This window comes from Marmota marmota, unplaced genomic scaffold (genome assembly GCF_001458135.2).
Source record: "Marmota marmota marmota unplaced genomic scaffold, marMar, whole genome shotgun sequence".
Lineage (NCBI taxonomy): Eukaryota > Metazoa > Chordata > Mammalia > Rodentia > Sciuridae > Marmota > Marmota marmota.
The window spans coordinates 12,953,268-12,971,040 of record NW_025999880.1 but is presented as its reverse complement, the minus strand read 5'-3'; the positions used below and the strand labels follow the sequence as shown (position 1 = coordinate 12,971,040).

The following is a 17,773-nucleotide window of genomic DNA, read 5'->3' as shown; positions in this document are numbered from 1 at the left end:
GGAGGAGGAGGAGGAGGAGGAGGAGGAGGCGGCGGCGGCAGCGGCAGAAGGGGGAGGAGGAGGAAGCCTGCTTTGTTCTCAGAGAACCAGTCTAGGTTGGAGGGTGTGAGTCTCAGCCTGCATGTGTATAGTGTATTCTTTTGACTTAGAGCAATGTCTATAAAAGTGAGGCCCCTTGAACCCCTTGGCCTGTAACTACCTCTTCAATAAGGAACAGAGAATTGGGGCAATTATCTGGCTCATTTCAGGTTCAAACTCCTTTTAGCTTGAAGAATCTGGGTCTCATGGGGAAAAGTCTGGGAAGCCAGCCACAGCATATATTCAATTGACTTCTAGGTGAGCCCTTTCCCTTTGCTGGAGTGAGCAGGATAGGATCCTGCCTTAGAAAATGGATAAAAAATAAAAATAAAAACAGGGGTAAGGGGACTGGAATTAAAGAGAACAAATGAGAAATGCTTGAGATAAATCAGGTCTTATCCACTTCCTGGGGCAGTCAGGAGGTCTTGGGGCTCTCCATGCTCCCACCCAGAAAATCTTCAAACCAGTCAGGATTTTACCTGACGGGGACTTTCATTCCATATTCAGTGAACATTTATTGAGCACCTACTGTGTGCCCAGCATTGGGCTGAGATGTGCAGCTCCAGTGGGAGCCACACCCCACCAATCAGCAGTGCTGACTTGGCAGACATTGAGAGGTCTAGCTCCCAGAAACAAGCCCAGGGACAGGAGAAGAGGGGAAACCCTGCTGAGCAAGAACTTTTGGCCAATGGAAAGCAGCTTTTCAGGGCCAAAGTCCTGGTGCAGGGGTGGAGCCCAAGGGTCAGGGGAGCCCCCCACATTGTCTGTCAGAAAGAGGCCAACTCCACAGTGGAGACAGCCCTGTGGGAGTAAGGGTGGGGTGTAGGGGAGCAAGGAGGGGTGAAAAGATGACTAGAGGCTCCTGACCCTCAGTTGGAAGTTCCTGAAAACATTAATTAGCTTTCTTTAATTAGTAAAGTAGAGAGCAAATGGGCATATATTCCTTCTGCTCTGATTAAAAGCATTTAGGTCAGGTTTTCACAGCCAGGATTATTCAGTTTAAGCTGCCCCAAGCAGAAAATTGTTTATTTTTTTCTCTTTATCTTCAGGCAGGGGTTTGAATACTATTAGCCAGTCATTGGCTTCTTGTCACAGACCAGGGCTATAGGTGGGCTGGTAGGTGGTCTTTGTGCCAGCTCAAAGAGGGGCAATCGGAAATGGTTGGAGCCTTATCTGCTCCAAGTCACCTTTATTCAAAATGTGTAGGTAATTGAGGAACAGCCAGGAGAGCCGGGGCATGGTGTGTATATGTGTGTGCAGGGGAAGGTAAAATTGACCAGATAATTCTGGTTTCCTTAATATGTCTGAACATAGTCCTAGAAAAAAAATTTGTTTACTTCCCAGACTCCAAAAAAAAGCCTAGCTTTTCTTCTGGAAGATCTGGCTTGGTCAACTCATATCATTTTACTAGGCTAGGCAAGAAAAGCTAACTCAACTTCTATATGGAAATAAACTACAACACTTGAAGCTGGGTAAAACTGGGAGATCTCCAGGACTGTCAGAGATTACATACTGTTTGGCTGTTATAAATATACTGTTTGGCTGTTTATAAAGATTATAAAAGTATTTAGGAGCAAATCCTCCCCCTTCCAGCACAGAGTTTTATATTCCCCAGCCTCAAACCTTGGTTTAATTCCTCAGTTCCCATGCCTAGTTGGAATACCTGAGGAAACTGAACAGATAGATCAATAAGGGACACAAAAGAACATTCTATTGCCTCATCTGATCCCCATTTTGCTTTCTTGGCTCAGAACATTAGCTATGGGGTTGTCTCTGGATACCCGTCTCTCTCCAGTAGAGTCCCAATAGAGTTTTTTAGCAGCTGGGAGGCTGCCCAAACCTGGTCCCACCCATAGCCAGTCCAAGATCAACTTTCCCCAGTAAAACTCTTCCTACTGTCACCAGCTCCCTGGTGTCTGGAAAGAAACACTGACCGCCCCCCCCCCCAAGTCTGGACCTTACTGGCAATAGTGGGTATCATTGCCACCTGAATGTTTTGAAAGGTGAAGGTTGGCCTGGAGAACACAGATGCAACAGTCAAAGGGAAAAAGTGACACTGTGGCATTTTCTGAACACCAGCTCCTTTGATCATTCCAAATAGGAATTCTTAACTTAGGCTCTGAGGAGACTAAAACCCTCTGAAATGGTGGGTTTGGCAAGTATAATAAAGTGCATCTTTCCCCTGAATAGATCAGCATTTTTCATCAAATTTCAAAATATCAGTGGGTGATATTTAAAATGATAAGAACTTCTCATCAACCATTCACATATAAGCACTCAAAAATGTGAATCAGAGGGAGGAGAGTGAACTGGACTTGGTGCCTAAAAAGACAAATTAAAAGACAGGACAATCATGTGCACAAAGGTCAGGTAGATACTGTCACCTGGTCTTGCCTGAAATATCAGGCATCTGATCAAATATGCTGAAATCTCTAGGACTAAGGCAAGGCAGCCCACAATATCCAATGCCCACTTCATGCACAGTTGCTTCATGGAGAAGGAGTATGTAAGCTGTGTCTCTAATCAAAATGATACAGAATTTGCTCCACTAGGGCCTGTACCTTCTCCTGCAATGTGCTGCCGTGTCTTAAGCTGGTCCATACTGAATGTTTCAGGAAACATTTCCCTCCTCAAAAAGGCCCTCCCCTTCAAGAGGAAATATTTTTTCCGGTGTCCAGCTACCACAGTTACAGCCAAGTCTAAGGAGCTCACTCTGGACTAAGGAGCGGAGACCGCCAGTGGGGCCGCCTCCTGTAAACTTTGAGTTCTTTTGGCCCTCCCCTCGTTGGGGCCTGAAAAGGGCACAAGAGACAGCTGGACAGGTAGATAGAAGTAGGTACAAAGAAAGTGATCCTCGACGACCGCAGAGAAAGATGGAGAAATACAAAGAGAAATTAAATAGCTGGTCAGGAAGAGAGAGCTGGAGCGCTATGAGAAGGTGGAGCAGTCAAAACCCGGGTGCTGAGAAGGGCTCAGAGGGGCGGCAGAGGCGGCCAGGCGCGCCTCTGTTTCCCATCCTTACCGGGAGGTTAAAGACACCTCCTCAGCGCCCCCTCGTTCCAAACCGCCCCATTACAACTTCTAGGGCTCCTTAATGTTCTGATTAATTGGCTGGCTCGGGGATAAAGGTACCCCTCTGCCAGGGACCTGGCGGTGTTTCGTTAGATGGTTTGTTAATGATGAGGAGGAAGGTAGAATCCGGAGAGGAAAAAAACACACAAATGGAGAATGGGGCGAGCGACGCTGGCGCCGGCGGCCTGGAGAGAGCAAGTGAACTGTTCTTTGGGGGCAGCAGATATATTTTGGAGCGCTGAGATCCAGGCACTAGGACCCACTCCCCTCTGGGCAGATGATCGTGAAGATCTTGCTCACTCGTTACAGGCGAGGGAGCCCCGCGTGACGCTCCGCCCTAGGGTTAAGTCGGATCTCTCTCTATTGCTCTGTCCGCGCGGTCAAGATCCCGCTTGGGGCGAGGCGCTAGGTCGCGTTTACAGGCTCTCCTTGAGCTGATGTCTGGACTGAGCCTTCCGATCCCAGTTCATTTCCTCCCATCCCAGACAGTAGAAGTTGTGGGTCTTTCAGGCTTTTGGCTTTGTGGGACTTGAGGGCGCATCTGTGTTAACTGCGATCTCCCTTTGCCCCTTAGGTGCTGCTTTGCGACCAAGGCCGGATTTGAAAACCTCTTTTCTAATCCTTCTGTTAGGCATCCTCCCCTAAATTCTGGGACTCAAGGCCTCCAGATTCCGCCGCTGCGGCAACTGCGTTATGGAGGCCTGGGCCGGAGGAGCACAGAATTCCAGAGAGCCCCTGACCCTTCTCCTGCTCCAACACTGCAGCTTCTGCACCTCCCTGTCCTTTGCAGTCATGATGCCCACAGTAGAGATGCAGTCTGAAAGGGGGCCAGCGGCTTGCACAGAGATCACTCTGTGCCCAGCCCAGCCAGAGGCGAAGGTACAGAGCCCCAGAGGGGAGCACTGCGGGTGCGCGCCGTCGGGGTGCGCCATGGAAGCCTGCGCAGGGGAATCTAGACTAAGGACTTGCGTTGGTTCTGCGCAGTACCAAGCTGTTCCGAAGACTGCTGTGGAGGGGTGCAGAGGTCTCCAATACCTCATTAAGACTTCCGACTTCCCCGACTACTCTACCTGGACTACTCTACCTACGTGAGACCTGGTCCCACAGCAGTGACGCTGTCAGGAACAGCAAAGCAGGGGCCTCTTAGCTCTCAGGGGAAGACCAGCAGGGAGAAGGTTGCTGCAGGACCTATGTTTCCTCTGGTTCACCTCGGAGTCGTATTGAAAAAGAGGTAAGAGTTTTAACGAGTAGAAATTTGGGCCCGCTCCCTTTTATTGTTTTTAAGGAGTGAGGTATCTGGCCATTGATTTCTCTCTCCATAGGGAAGTTTTCTGCGTTCTGGCCTTGCTGGTCTGCACCTCAGCGCCCTCCCTGAGGACCATTCAAGGGTAACTTTTCTGGGTGGGTGAGGCTTGCCAGTTCATGGATTTTTGTTGTTTGTTCGTTTTGTGGTGCTGGGAATGAACCCAGGGCCTCCTGCAGTATGGACAACTGAGCTATACCCCTAGCCTCTCCTGGTCATGTTTTGTCATTATTATTACTAATATCCAGATTATTGTGAATTAAGGTCCCCTCCTCCACTCTGGCTGAGATTCTACCTTAAACAGTAGTCTAGAAATACTTCAAAAGAGAAGGGTGATAAGTTCAAAGCCAGTCTCAGCAATGGCCAAGGCTCTAAGCAACTCAGTGAGACCCGGTCTCTAAATAAAATACAGAGAGAGAGAGAGAGAGAGAGAGAGAGAGAGAGAGAGAGAGAGAGAGAAGGGTGAGAATGGAAGAGACTCAGAGGGCCCCAAGATGGATGACCAGCTAGTGGGGATGCTTTGGCATTAATTATCCCTGCAAGGTAAAGGCTGTTCTCATAGCCTGTGGAGAGAGGTAAGGATGGAAAATAGGATCAGGGTGGCAACTTGGTATCTTCCCAAGAAAGAAGGCATTGTATTTCAGATCCAACTTTTAGGCTCTGGGTATTTTTTCCCTTTCATTTACAGTCAAAGGTAGGGAGGGACACATTGCCACCTGGGTGTTTTTAAGCTAAAGGTTGACCTGGTTAGGATGAAGATATCAACTGAGGAGGGGAAAAGGGAAGATCTACACTCTACTGACCATATTTGGTTTTACTCTCTTCCAGGCACATATTTCTCTGATCAATCCTAATAGATCTTAACCTAAGGTTTAAGGAATCTGAGTCCCTCTGAAATTGTGTGATTTCACAATTCTACCAAAAAAAAAAAAAAAAAGAGCTAGATGTCACTTTCTGAGAAGCCCTGGGGAGGGGGTGTGAGCAAAATCGGGCATGGGGAAAGGAGGTTAGCCCTGCTGTCTAACTCCATTGAGTTCAGGACCCCCAAACTCTGAAACTCAAGCTGATCCTATCCACATTGCCACACTGATGGATAAAGATTTTCTTTATTGCTTTCAGAATGAGTCTGAGTGCTTAATCAGGGCTTCTGCCCTTTTCTTTAAAATATTCTTTATTTTTGGCCCAGAGTGGATTTGGTGGGGGGGCTTGGAGCAGTTAGATAGGAGAGGGACCTGGGCTTCTAGTATCTGATTTCACCTCTAGCAGTGAAGAGCTCAAGGTTCCCCACCAGCAAGTTCAGAACAAAGCCTGCCTTACATAGTTGCTCAGTTGGTGTCAGGCCTTGCCTCAACCCTCCTTCCCTCTACCCCCAGACTCCTTTCTCTGTGTGCCCAGACCTCCTGACCAAACTACAGACTCCCTCTACTTCTAGCCACCTAAATAACTAGTGATTTTTTTCTTCTCTCATTTTTGAAAACTAAAGAAGCCCCAAACCTTTAGTTCCTCTTGAGGAATAAGATGCTTTTGGATCTTGGAGTGGAAAGAGGTATTGTGGAATTAAATAGCCTGTAAATCTCAGAGAGCAGGCTCCAATATGATAATTTGGTTCCAATCATTGTTTGGGTACTGCCTGAATGGACCAAATATCTCCTCCTTTCCCTTGCCATCCCTTTCCTTCAAGCCCAGAAGTCATGCATTTTCTGACTTCCAGAGTTTGGAGAAAAAGAGAAGACAAAACCTGTGAGTAAGAGAGAGATGAGGAAGGTGAAAATGAGAGAGAATTCTAATAGATTAAAATAATGAAACACTCTTTCTAACCCAAAAGCATTTGAAGGCTTATGTTTGTTTTAATACAACCAGGAAGAACAAAAGTTGGAGGTGGGCTGAGTAGGAGACAAAGTTCCCATCCCAAAGGACACTCCCTAAGGATGCTTCTTACATGGGTTCATTGCCTTTTGAGGTGATGCAAAGGTAGAACTGACAGCCATTTGTAGTAGTGGGTCTTTCAAATTGTACTGTGGTAGAGCAAGGATCCAAAGAGATCCTCAGAGATCTTCCCACAATACCCTACCTGGGGCTTGTTAAGTTTTTCCTTGCATTTGTTCTTGGGGCAGTGTGTACATGTGTGTGTGTGTGTGTGTGTGTGTGTGTGTGTGTGTGTGTGTTGTGTTAGGGTAGTGGTTCTAAATTATAGCACAGGGCAGGCAGCTCTCCTCCTGGGGAGTCAAGGGCTATCTGGTTAGGAGTGGAGGTTGTTTCATCCCAATTAGGCTGGAGGGGGTAGGGGTGTATCTGGACTTGGATCCAAGTGGACCAGTTCAGACTCTAGGGAAAGGAAGGAGCAGCAGCCCCAAAGTGTGCAGGAAAAGCTTCAGCATCTTTCCCTCAAAGGGTCAGGGAAGTTCACTGAGAAACAGGAACTTTCACTCAGAGAACCCACCTTCTCCATTATGAGTCTTTGTACTTCTATTTATCCTGAGCACAGCCCTATGCAGTACACTGCCAAATTTAGCATGTATGGAGTACCTGAAAGGTACTATGTATTGTCTTACTTTGGAGAGGGGGTGCACGTTTCTTACCTATTACCTTTATTATAGAGCACAACACAATTGGAAGCACACAATTTTGTCTCTTTTGCATGTTTGGGTAAATCGTCAATCTTTTTTTAAAATATGTTTTGGTTGTAGATGGACACAATACCTTTATTTATTTATCTTTATGTGGTGCTGAGGACCGAACCCAGTGCCTCACCCATGCTAGGTGAGTGCTCTACCACAGAGCCACAACCCCAGTCGTGAATCATCAATCTTTACACGATGAGAGGAGTTGCTGTCATATAAGATTCCTCATCGACTCCTGCAGCTAATTCCTCTGAGACCACACAATACTCACAAGATCCACACCTTTCTTCAAAAGGGAATAATTTTTGTATTGACCCAATAGCTGGTTCATAAAGATTGAGACCCTTTTCCTGCCTTCTGCCCACTCCCATAAACAACAGGCCACTCTACAAAAATGCACACACGGTGTTTTTGTGAGTGTGAGTTTCAAGTAAGATGGCGGCGCCTGGCACCCCTAGAGAATCAGATGCACGCTTTCCCAGGCAGGAGGCCACCGGAGGCCCATCGCAGTTCAGAAGAGGAAGGAAACCTAGGTCCCCTTGCCGCCCCCAAAAGTGAAGCAAAAACTTCCCTGAGAATTCTTCCCCTGTTCCAGAGGGCAGCTAGAGAGAGCTGATTTTACACCTCGGGACCTGGGGGCTCATGTCTGGGCCCAGAGTTCCAAACAGAAATTTCTAATTTTTATCCAGAAAACGGCCTTTTTTCCTCTTCAAGCGTCTCCACCACCCCCCACCCCTCCCCCCGGGCCGCTGGACCCTGCCTCTCCCACTACCGCGGTTGGGGGCGGGAAGAACCGGCGCAGAAGGCAGCACCAGGCCCTGGGGAGCCAGAGTAGCGGGTAGAGCGAGGAGGGGCGCCCCGCTCGCCCCCACGCACACACCTCCGCTTGGAGTGAGAGAGGAAGGCGTGAGCGAGTGGAGAGGCCAAGGCGTTCTGGGTGGGCGCTCGAGGCCCCACCCAGGAACCTGGTCGGTCTGGAGCTCAAGGTTAGGTTGTGGCCCGGAGTAGCCCACGCTCGCCACGGTCAGTCCTGGAAGCCTGGTCGGGGGCCGCCCAGCCTGGAGAGGGTTTTTTTTTTTTGAAACACCGCAGCTCTGATCTGCGTGGTTGTGGCCCCCCAGCGGCGAAAGCAAGAGCGGGGAGCGGCTCACCTACCTTTCACAACCGCGCCGTCCTCCTGCGTCTTCCCAAGAGGAATCCTGGGCTTCTGGGGACGAAGGTGAGGGCGCTCAGGGCAAGGGGCTAGGTGGCCCCGGGTGGCCGCCCGGACCGCCGCCCCTTTGAGGCCTCTGAGGCCGTGTCTGTGGCGGGGCGGCGCCGACGGCGCTGGGGCGCGAAGGGACTCAAGAGTCCTGCGTCCCCCTGGCGCCGGCGAGTTTGGGGGAGAGGACTGGGCCGGCGAGGTGGATTGGCACCGGCACCTCCTTCCTTCGCGTCTGCCCGGGCGGGGCTCCAGCCAATCTCACCTGCCCCCGCCTTGGGGCGCCGTCGGATCACCGCGTGGCGGTTACTGGGATGGGCCTTGCGCGTTTGTGAAAGGCCAGAGCAGTGGCGGAAAGGCGCCGCGATGGCTGGGAGGGAGGAGGTTGGAGAGGGTGAGGGTGTGTATGTGTGTGCGTGCGCGTGTGTGGAGAGAGAGAGAGAGAGAAGGGGGGGTATATGAATGAATATAACAGACAAGAGAGAAGAAGATCCAGGAAACGCTCCCGGAGAAACCGTCAAATGCAGGAATAGACAAAAGAAGGGCAGAAAGCAGAGGCAGGGGACGGAGGGAAGCCCCTGGCGTCTGAAAAGAGCGACAAGTTGTCCTTGGGAGTTGGAAATGTGAGAGGGAGGGGCGAGGCGGAGGAGCCTGAGAAGGGGAGGGGGCGCCCAGACCCTCAGCGAGAGGCGACACATCCAGGTTTAGGACACAGATGGGTGGGGGGAGAGTAGGGCCCTCCTCCACACCCCTCCTCCGCCCGGTTGCAGCCCATCTTCAGCTCTGCGGCTGGCTTCCCGCCCTTCACCAAGACCGAGCAGCTTCTGTCTGGAGGGCGGCACCAGACAGCAGGCTGCTCCTCTACCTGCCTCCCTTCTTCCCAGGGCGTTAAGTGGGATTCTTCCCTGTTGAAGGAACAAGTGAGCTCAGAAGGAACGACCTTGGCCAAGGTCACAATAAGAGCTTGGAATTTTCACTTTCCATACCAGCCCCTTGGAACTTCTTTGCGATTTGACCTGAGTGTTCTTAGGGTGTCATCCTGAAACTGCAGGTTCCTCTTACTTCTTTCTGAGATCCAACTTACCTACAATCAGTGAACTACAATTTTCCTGGCTATCCCTGTCTGGTTTCCAAGCAGTTGCCCCACTCTCCTGGCCTCATATCCCAGAGTTTCCTGCTCCTCCAGCCGTGGACTGCGGACCCACTCAGTCCAGCCCCTTCCTGAAAACAGTTGTCCAGGAGTCAGCAGGGGTCTGTCTGAAATCTGTGTTTTGTTTTGTTTGGAACAGGGTCTAAGTTACCAAGGGTCTTGCTAAGTTGCTGAGACTGGTCTCAAACTTTCAAACCTCCCGCTTCAGCCACCTGAGTTGCTGGGATTACAGGCCTGCACCTAGTGAGATCTGTGTTCTAGACCTAGTTTTACCGCTAACTTATTGTGGAACTTCAGCCCCTCTCCTCTCTCCTCTTTTGGTCTCAAGTTTTGCCTCCATAAAATGAGAGTAGGTTGAGTGACTTATGTTTTGCTTTTGTAGCCTCCTCCCATTTGCACATGTTGGTCACCTTAAAATACTGAAGGAAAAAAAAAACACACACACATCCAAATGGAAATTTTATTCTATGTGCATAGAAACATAGGAAGAGAAATACGACAAATTAAACTTTGTCTCTGATGGATCTGCTTTTAAATTTTTATTTTCTGTACTTTTGATTTATGGTGCACAGGCAATAAAGGACACTAAAATTAAGTGTGTGGCTCAATGTATTTTGGCATATGTACATAACTATGTAACCACCACCTAGAACAGGATATCTGCCATCTACTGAAAGACTCCTTGTACTCCTTCCCATCAGCAACCTTCTAGTCAATACTTAGCCCCCGAAGTAACAATGATTCTGTCTTCTCACCATGGGTTAGTTTTGCCTACCCTTGAACTTCACATAAACAAAATCAGTGGTTTATATTCTTTTGCATTTATCTTCATCTGCTCGATATTATTGGGGGTGGATGGACAATACATGTTGTTGTGTCCGTAGTTAATTCTATTTTTTGTCATATTCCATAATATGAATATATCACAATGCACTTGACCATTCAGCTCTTGGTGGATTTTTTTTATTTGTTTTCTGTATAGGGCTATTGTGAAAATCTGCTATGAACATTCCTGAGATGTCTTTTGATAGACACCTGCATTTGGAGACCCTGGAGTGGAAACATCAGGTAGTAAGGTAAGGATATGTTTATCTCTGTTACATACTGAGACTTTTCCAAAGTAGTTGACCAGTTTAACACTCTCAACCAGTAATGTTTGAGAGCAATAGTTGCCCCATATCTAGTCTAACACCTGGAATTATCTTAATCATTTTAGTCACTGTCATGCATTTATAGTGACCTTATCAGTGTGACTTTGTTTGTTTTGGGAGATTTTTGTGCATTTAATAAATTGTAAGCACATACAACAAATTAATCATCTTAACTATTTTTAATTATACAGTTCCATAGTGTTAGGAACATTCACATTGTTTTGCCTCAGATCTCTTGAACTTTTTGCAAAACAGAGATTCTATGTCCATTAAGCAACAGGTTTCCACTGCCCCATTTTTCTAGCTCCTGGGGACCACCATTCTGTTTTCTGTTTCTATGAGTTTGAATACTTTAGATACCTCATATTAGTGGAATCATACAATATTTATCATTTTTGTGACTGCTTTATTTCATTTTACATAATATCTTTAAGGTTCGTCTATGATATAGCATGTGACAAGATTTTCTTCTTTTTATAAAGTTAAATAATATTCCACTGAATTTATATACCTCATTTTGTTTTTCTGTTCATCCACAGGTGAGTATTTGGGTTGCCTCCACATGTTGGTTTTTGTGAATAGTGCTGTAATGAGTGAGTATACAAATATCCCTTCAAGATCCTCATTTCAATTCTGTTGGATATATACCCAGAAGTGGTACTGTTGAATTATATGGTAGTTATATTTTTAATTTTTTTTTTTATTTTTCTGGTACTGAGGTCTAGACCTAGGGGTGCTTTACCATTGGGCTACATCCCCAGCCTTTTTTATTTTTCATTTTGAGACAGGGTCCCACTGAATTACTGAGGCTGGCAAGAGTTTGTCGTCCTCCTGCCTTAGCCTCCAGAGTCACTGGGATTACAGGTGTGTGCCACTGCGCTCAGTGACTGTATTATATTGTATGGAAGCACCACAATTTGTTTATTGATTTGCCAAGTATTGGACACTGAGATAGTTTATAGTTTTGGCCTATTATGCATAAAGCTACCATAAAGATTTACTTTAAGTCTTTGGTATGGACACATGTTTTAATTTCCCTTGGAAAAAACACCAAGCAGTGAATCAGATAGTTGGCATATATTTGACTTATAGCCTGTGGCCTTGTTAATATTTCTTATTACCTCTCCTTGCTTTTTTTTTTAAATTCCTTAGGATTTTTTTTTTTTTGGTACCAGGGATGGAATATAGGGGTGCTTGACCACTGAGCCACATCCCCATCCATTTTTTATTTTGAGACAGTTGCTTAGGGCCTCTCTAAGTTGCTGAGGCTGGCTTTGAACTTGTGATCCTCCTGCCTCAGCCTCTTGAGCTGCTAGGATTACAGGCATGTACCATTGCACCTGGCATTCCTATTTGTTTTTATGATTGATTAATTGCAGTATTGAAAACTGAACCCAAGGGCTCTCCACCACTGAATTACATCTCTAGCCTTTTTTATTTCTTGTTTTGAGACACAGTCTCACTAAGTTACCCAGACTATGCTCAAACTTTTGAACCTTCTGCCTCAGTCTCCCAAATCACTAGGATTACAGGCATATGCCACCATGTCCAGCCCCCCTATTTGTCCCACTTTTTGTCTGTTTTGTTTTTCCTTTTGGATTGAACATTTTTAAATATTTCTCTTATTTCAACTGTTGAAATTGTAATTTTTTTTAATATTTAGTGGTTCCTGTTACCCTAAAAATAAAAACATATTTTTATCAGAGTTCTAGGCCAGAGGTCCAGCTCTGTGGATCCAACAAATTAGGTCCATCCACTTGGACCCACAGAAAAAGTAATGGTGAAAAGCATGAAAGGAATTTTAATCAGTGCAGCTCTATGGGAAGTAAATGGGATCCATGTCTTTAGCTATGTCTTTGAGGGGCTGACAATGACTTGGAAGTTTTATAGAAGGGGGAATGTGGGCAGGGATTAGGGATTTGCACAGCTGGAGGCTTTTCATAGCTGCCAGTGGAGGTGATCTTGATCAGGTGTGGTCTGTCCATCATTATCCCAGGTCCTAATAAGAAAGTTATTGTTGCATGGCGGGGGTGGAGGGTGGTGGTGGTAAGCTTCAACTCACCGCAAGATGTTTATCAAACCAGACTTTGTTCCTAGTTCCAAGGTGACTAGGAGCAAAGAAAATGAATGCAAAATGGAAGCAGAGATGCCAAGTCTTTAATCCTGCTTGTAGTCAGCCATTGCACATTCACAGGCAAAAGTGAAGAGTCTAAGCACTTGCTAGAATATCAGCCAGAGTTCTCTAAAACACAGAATCAATAAGAGATATGTATATATAGAGAGAGTTAAAGAGCTTTATTGTAAGAAATTAGCTCACCCAATTATGGAGGCCAAGAAGTCCCAAGATAAGCAGGTAGCAGGTTGGAGATTCAGGAAAGTTTATGGTTCCAGTCTGTGTCTGAGCCTGAAATGCTGAAGATTGGTGTCCCAGATCAAAGACAATCAGGCAGAGAGAATCTTCCTCTACCAATAGAAGGGCCTTTTGGTTCTGTTCAGATCTTCAAATGATTGGATATGGCCACTTCACATTGAGAGGACAATTTGCTACATTCAGTCTATCAGTTTAAGTGTTAATCTCATCCAAAAATATCCTTCTAGACACACTCAGAATGTCATTTAACCAAATAGCTGAGTACCCCATGGCCCACTCAGGTTCACACATAAAATAAACTATCACATCAAAGATTTGCAGTTTGCATCTTTAACTTATCACAGTCTATATTTAAATAATATTCTATCACCTTATGTACAGTGACACAATAGTGTACCTTCATTGTCCCCTCGTTTTTGGATATTGCCTGAGTATAACTTATTTATAGCTATGAACTCTTTAATACATTGTTATATTTTGCTTAAAGAGTAAAGTTATCTTTTATTTAAAATGAAAAAAATATTATCTATTTATTACTGGTGATTGAGCACAGGACTATTCTCTGAGCTACATCCCCAGCCCTTTTTATCTTATTTTGAGACAGGATGTTGCTAAGTTGCCCAGGACTCAGCCTCTTAAGTAGCTGGAATTATAGGCACATGCCATGATGCCCAGTTTTTCTATGCATTTTTATCTTATCTGGTGCCCCTTGTCCCTTTTATAGACCCAAATATTCATCTTTGTCATATTTCTTCTTCCTCGTGTTTATTATTTCTTCCTTTATACCTTCCTTCCCTCCTCCTTTTTTCCTTCCTTTATTTTTTGAGATGGGGTCTCAGTGTGTTTCCCAAGCTCGTTTGAATTCCTGGGCTCAAGTGATCTTCCCTCAACCTCCCCTGTAGCTGGAACTATATGCATGTGCAACCATACCCAACTTCTGATCTATTTTTTAAAAAATATTTTATATTGTGTAGGTCTGCTGATGACAGTTTCTTTCAGCTTTTATTTGTCTCAAAAAAAAAAAAACAGACATTTCACCTTTAATTTAAAGTTTATATTTTCAAAATTGCTCCTGGAATTTCCATAAACTCTGTTCCCAGTTTCCCTATATGGTAGCATCCTACATAGCTACAAATTACTATCAAAACTAGGAGATGAACATTGATACAATACTATTAACTCATCTAGAGACCTTATTCAATTTTTGTCCTTTATCCTTTTTCTGGTCCAGTATCTAATCCTGTATGACTTATGGCCTTGAATTGTCTTTTCTCCCTGGTCTCCTTCACTCTGGGACAGTTCCACAGTCTTTCTTTCTTGACATTTGTACTGGTTGTTTGTGGTTGCCCTGCAGAGCAGGGATCAGCTCCTTATCCACAATTTGGTTTGGATGTGGAGACTGATGATGTATACCATGAAGACGTGAAAAAGTTAATCACTTACAAGATGAGACTTTCTGGGCAGAGCAGAACAGGCCTTCAAATGCCTGTTGAGAGAAAGGAAGGGGCAAATGGCCCTGGATTTTATTAGGGCTAAAGGATGAGGCTTAAATGAGGTTCCCATGCACAGGCCAGTGTTTTTATGATTTGGACTTCCTGCCAGAGCCAAGGGAAGAAGCATCTAGGCTTTTTTTTTATCTACCAAATGTAGGGCTAAAGGGAAAGGGGGAATTGTGAGGCTTCAAATCTGTCAGTGGGCAAACATCAATCATGGAATCAGACTCTGTTGCAATTCACCCTGACAGTGGATGTGAAATGGAAATGTGTCATATTTCATTTGATAAAACTTAACCTTGGGGAAGTAAACTGATATTATGCTCTATGAGGCCTGCAGGGCCAGGGCTAGTAAGGGAGCTGAGCATTTTGTTGGATGCTTTGTTCAAGAACCCAGTCTGATGCATTTTTTTTTAATATTTAGTTTTTAGATGTAGTTGGACACAATGCCTTTATTTAGTTTATTTATTTTTATATGGTGCTTAGAATTGAACCCAGTGCTTCGCACATGCTAGGCAAGCACTCTACTGCTGAACTATGACCCCAGCCCCCAGTCTGATGCATTTTTAGAAGTGAAATGAATGTCTTGGTCACTCTCAGTAATGTCCAAAACTCTGAAGAGGACAAAGCATGTCTTGGTGAGACCTTGTATTGTGGCTCTAGTATGTCTGACCCTGATTTATATTTTTGCATATCTTGAAACAAGACATTCCCAGAGTTCTTTACCTCAAAGAGGGTAACCTTGGAAAAGGCATCATTGCCATTGATTTGACCAGATGGCCAGATGATTAGCAATTACCTAACCATCTGAAAAATGTTAAGTGGGGTCATTTGTTGTCCAGGACACAAATTTTAGAGCTAATATGAATGCCTTAAAAGTTGGGCACAGTGGCACATGCCTGTAATCTCAGCTGCTCCGGAGGCTGATATAGGAGGATCACAAGTTTGAGGCCAGCCTTGGAAACTTAGTAAGAACCTATCTCAAAAAAATAAAATAAGAAGGACTGGGCTGTAGCTCAGCAGCAAAGAACCATTGGGTTCAATTCCCAGTATTAAAAACAAATACTTTTTAAAAAATTGTGTGGGAGTTAGGGATATTGCTCAGTGGTAGAGCACTTGCCTAGCATGTGCAAGGCCTCAGCTTTAATCCCCAGCACCACACACACACACACAACAACAACAACAACAACAACAACAACAACAAAATACCAATGATAAAATTTAAAAATATGTATGGATATTTGGGTCCTGTCTTTCATCAGCGAAGTCTGTTAAGGGATGAAAGGTGCAAGTAGAAAGCAAGCACTGTGGCTTGGGGTGTGGCTCAGTGGTAGAATGCTTGCCTACCATGAGCAAGGCACTGGGTTGGATCCCTAGCATCACATACATATGCATGTGTACACACACACACACACACACACACACACACAAGCAGAGGCACCGCCACCCTTATAGTATATGAACTCCCTTTACTGTTCACCCAGTTAATCCCAAGAGGATCCCTAAGTAGCCAAGAAGTCAGGAAGAACATTGTGGCATCTGGTCAGGAGATGAGGACAGTGGAATCTACCTGTGCTGCAGGTAGGATATGCTACAGGACTCTATTGTAGCATATCTATACTGTGGATACCAATTTCATATTAGCAAGAAGGCCTCAATAGCCATGCCAAGATTGTATGATGCTGCTCCCATGGCCCAAGACATAATGGACAGCTGGGTAGCATGGTCTCAAGTGCTATGAGAGCCTCCTTTATGGAAGAATCCTGTATGAAGCTAGTAGTTCTCAGTCTAATGGTATATAGCATGGAGCTGGAGGAGAGCAATTTCTTGCATCAGAAGTCTGTAGATAAATTATAGGCATCATGGATGATTTAGAGACTAAGGAAACATGAGAGGAGGTTGTTAAAGCCTCTATGGTGAAGAAGTCTTTTGTGGGGGCATTAATAAAGGATCTCTTGTATTGCAATTTTTTTTTTTTTTGGTACTAGTGATTAAACTACCAGAGATGATTTGCCACTGAGCTACATCCCCAGCTCTTCTTATTTTTTTAAAATATTTATTGTTTAGTTGTAGAAAGACACAATATATTTATTTTATTTATTTATTTTTATGTGATGTTGAGGATAGAACCCAGGGCTTCGCACATGCAAGGCGAGTGCTCTACCGCTGAGCCATAACCCCAGCCCTTATTTTTTTTTATTTATATATGTTTTTAATTGTAGGAGGACACAATATTTTTATTTCATTTTTATGTGGTACTGAAGATCGAACCCAGTGCTCCATGCATGCTAGGTGAGTGCTCTACCACTGAGCCACAACCCCAGCCCCCCTATTTTTGGATTGTGGTAATCCACCATCAGGCATTTCTTTTTTTTTTTTTTTTAGACTTTTTAATGTTTATTTTTCAGTTTTCAATGAACACAACATCTTTATTTTATTTTTATGTAGTGCTGAGGATCGAACCCAGCGCCCTGTGCATGTCAGGCAAGCGCTTTACCGCTTGAGCCACATCCCCAGCCCCCCCCTTCTTATTTTTTATTTTGATACAGGGTTTGCTAAGTTGCTCAAGTTGGCCTTGAATTAAGGATCCTCCTAACTCAGCATCCTGAGTCACTGGGATTACAGACATGTGCCACCATGCCCAGTCTTCGACTTGTTTTATCATTAACTATATTGAGGGTCAATAGATATTTCTTTTTTCTTTTTTTTTTAAGAGAGAGAGAATTTTAATATTTATTTTTTAGTTTTCGGCGGACGCAGCATCTTTGTTTGTATGTGGTGCTGAGGATCGAACCCGGGCCGCTCGCATGCCAGGTGAGCGCGCTACCGCTTGAGCCACATCCCCAGCCCCCAGTAGGTGTTTCTTGACAGCATCAGGGATGTACAATCATCAGCTTAACAAATAATGTTCAGAAATTTTATGAGGTGATTTGTATTTATATTTTCTATTTTGTGTGAAGCAATGACTCATCCTTTTTTCTGAACTTCTTTTTTAATGTTTATGTCTTAGAGTGTCCAATGAGAAGAATGTCATTGACCTAATGTATGTCACATCTAATGAACATCGTCAATTTAATGTCATACCTGTGTTCCTGAAGAAAGTTGGATGTAATAAAGATCTTGCTGGTGAAGATTGTATGCAGTGGCAAGTCTCTCCAGGTGCCATGTGGGTAGCTGGGTAAAGATATATTGTGTTGCTTCAAAGGTGAGGGTATGCCTGTAATCCCAGCTGCTTGGGAGGCTGGGGCAGGAGGATCACAGGTTCAAAGCTAGCTTAGGAAAACCCTATCTCTAAATAAATTTTATATATATATATATATATATATATATATA

At 44.9% G+C, this 17,773-nt stretch overlaps 1 long non-coding RNA gene and 1 other non-coding gene across 2 annotated transcripts in view; one reads left to right on the top strand and one right to left on the bottom strand.

Moving 5' to 3' along the window:
• The window catches only part of LOC107150669, an 11,649-nt gene extending 2,462 nt beyond the window's left edge, over positions 1-9,187 (bottom strand). The window contains exon 1 of the transcript XR_007342699.1: positions 8,230-9,187. This is a non-coding gene — a transcript (uncharacterized LOC107150669). The remainder of the gene's footprint in view (positions 1-8,229) is intronic.
• Positions 9,188-10,401: 1,214 nt separating this feature from the next.
• On the top strand, positions 10,402-17,576 carry LOC125612353. The gene is made up of 2 exons (XR_007342704.1): positions 10,402-10,501; positions 17,451-17,576. It is a non-coding gene; the product is annotated as an uncharacterized LOC125612353 (long non-coding RNA).
• Positions 17,577-17,773: the final 197 nt, after the last annotated feature.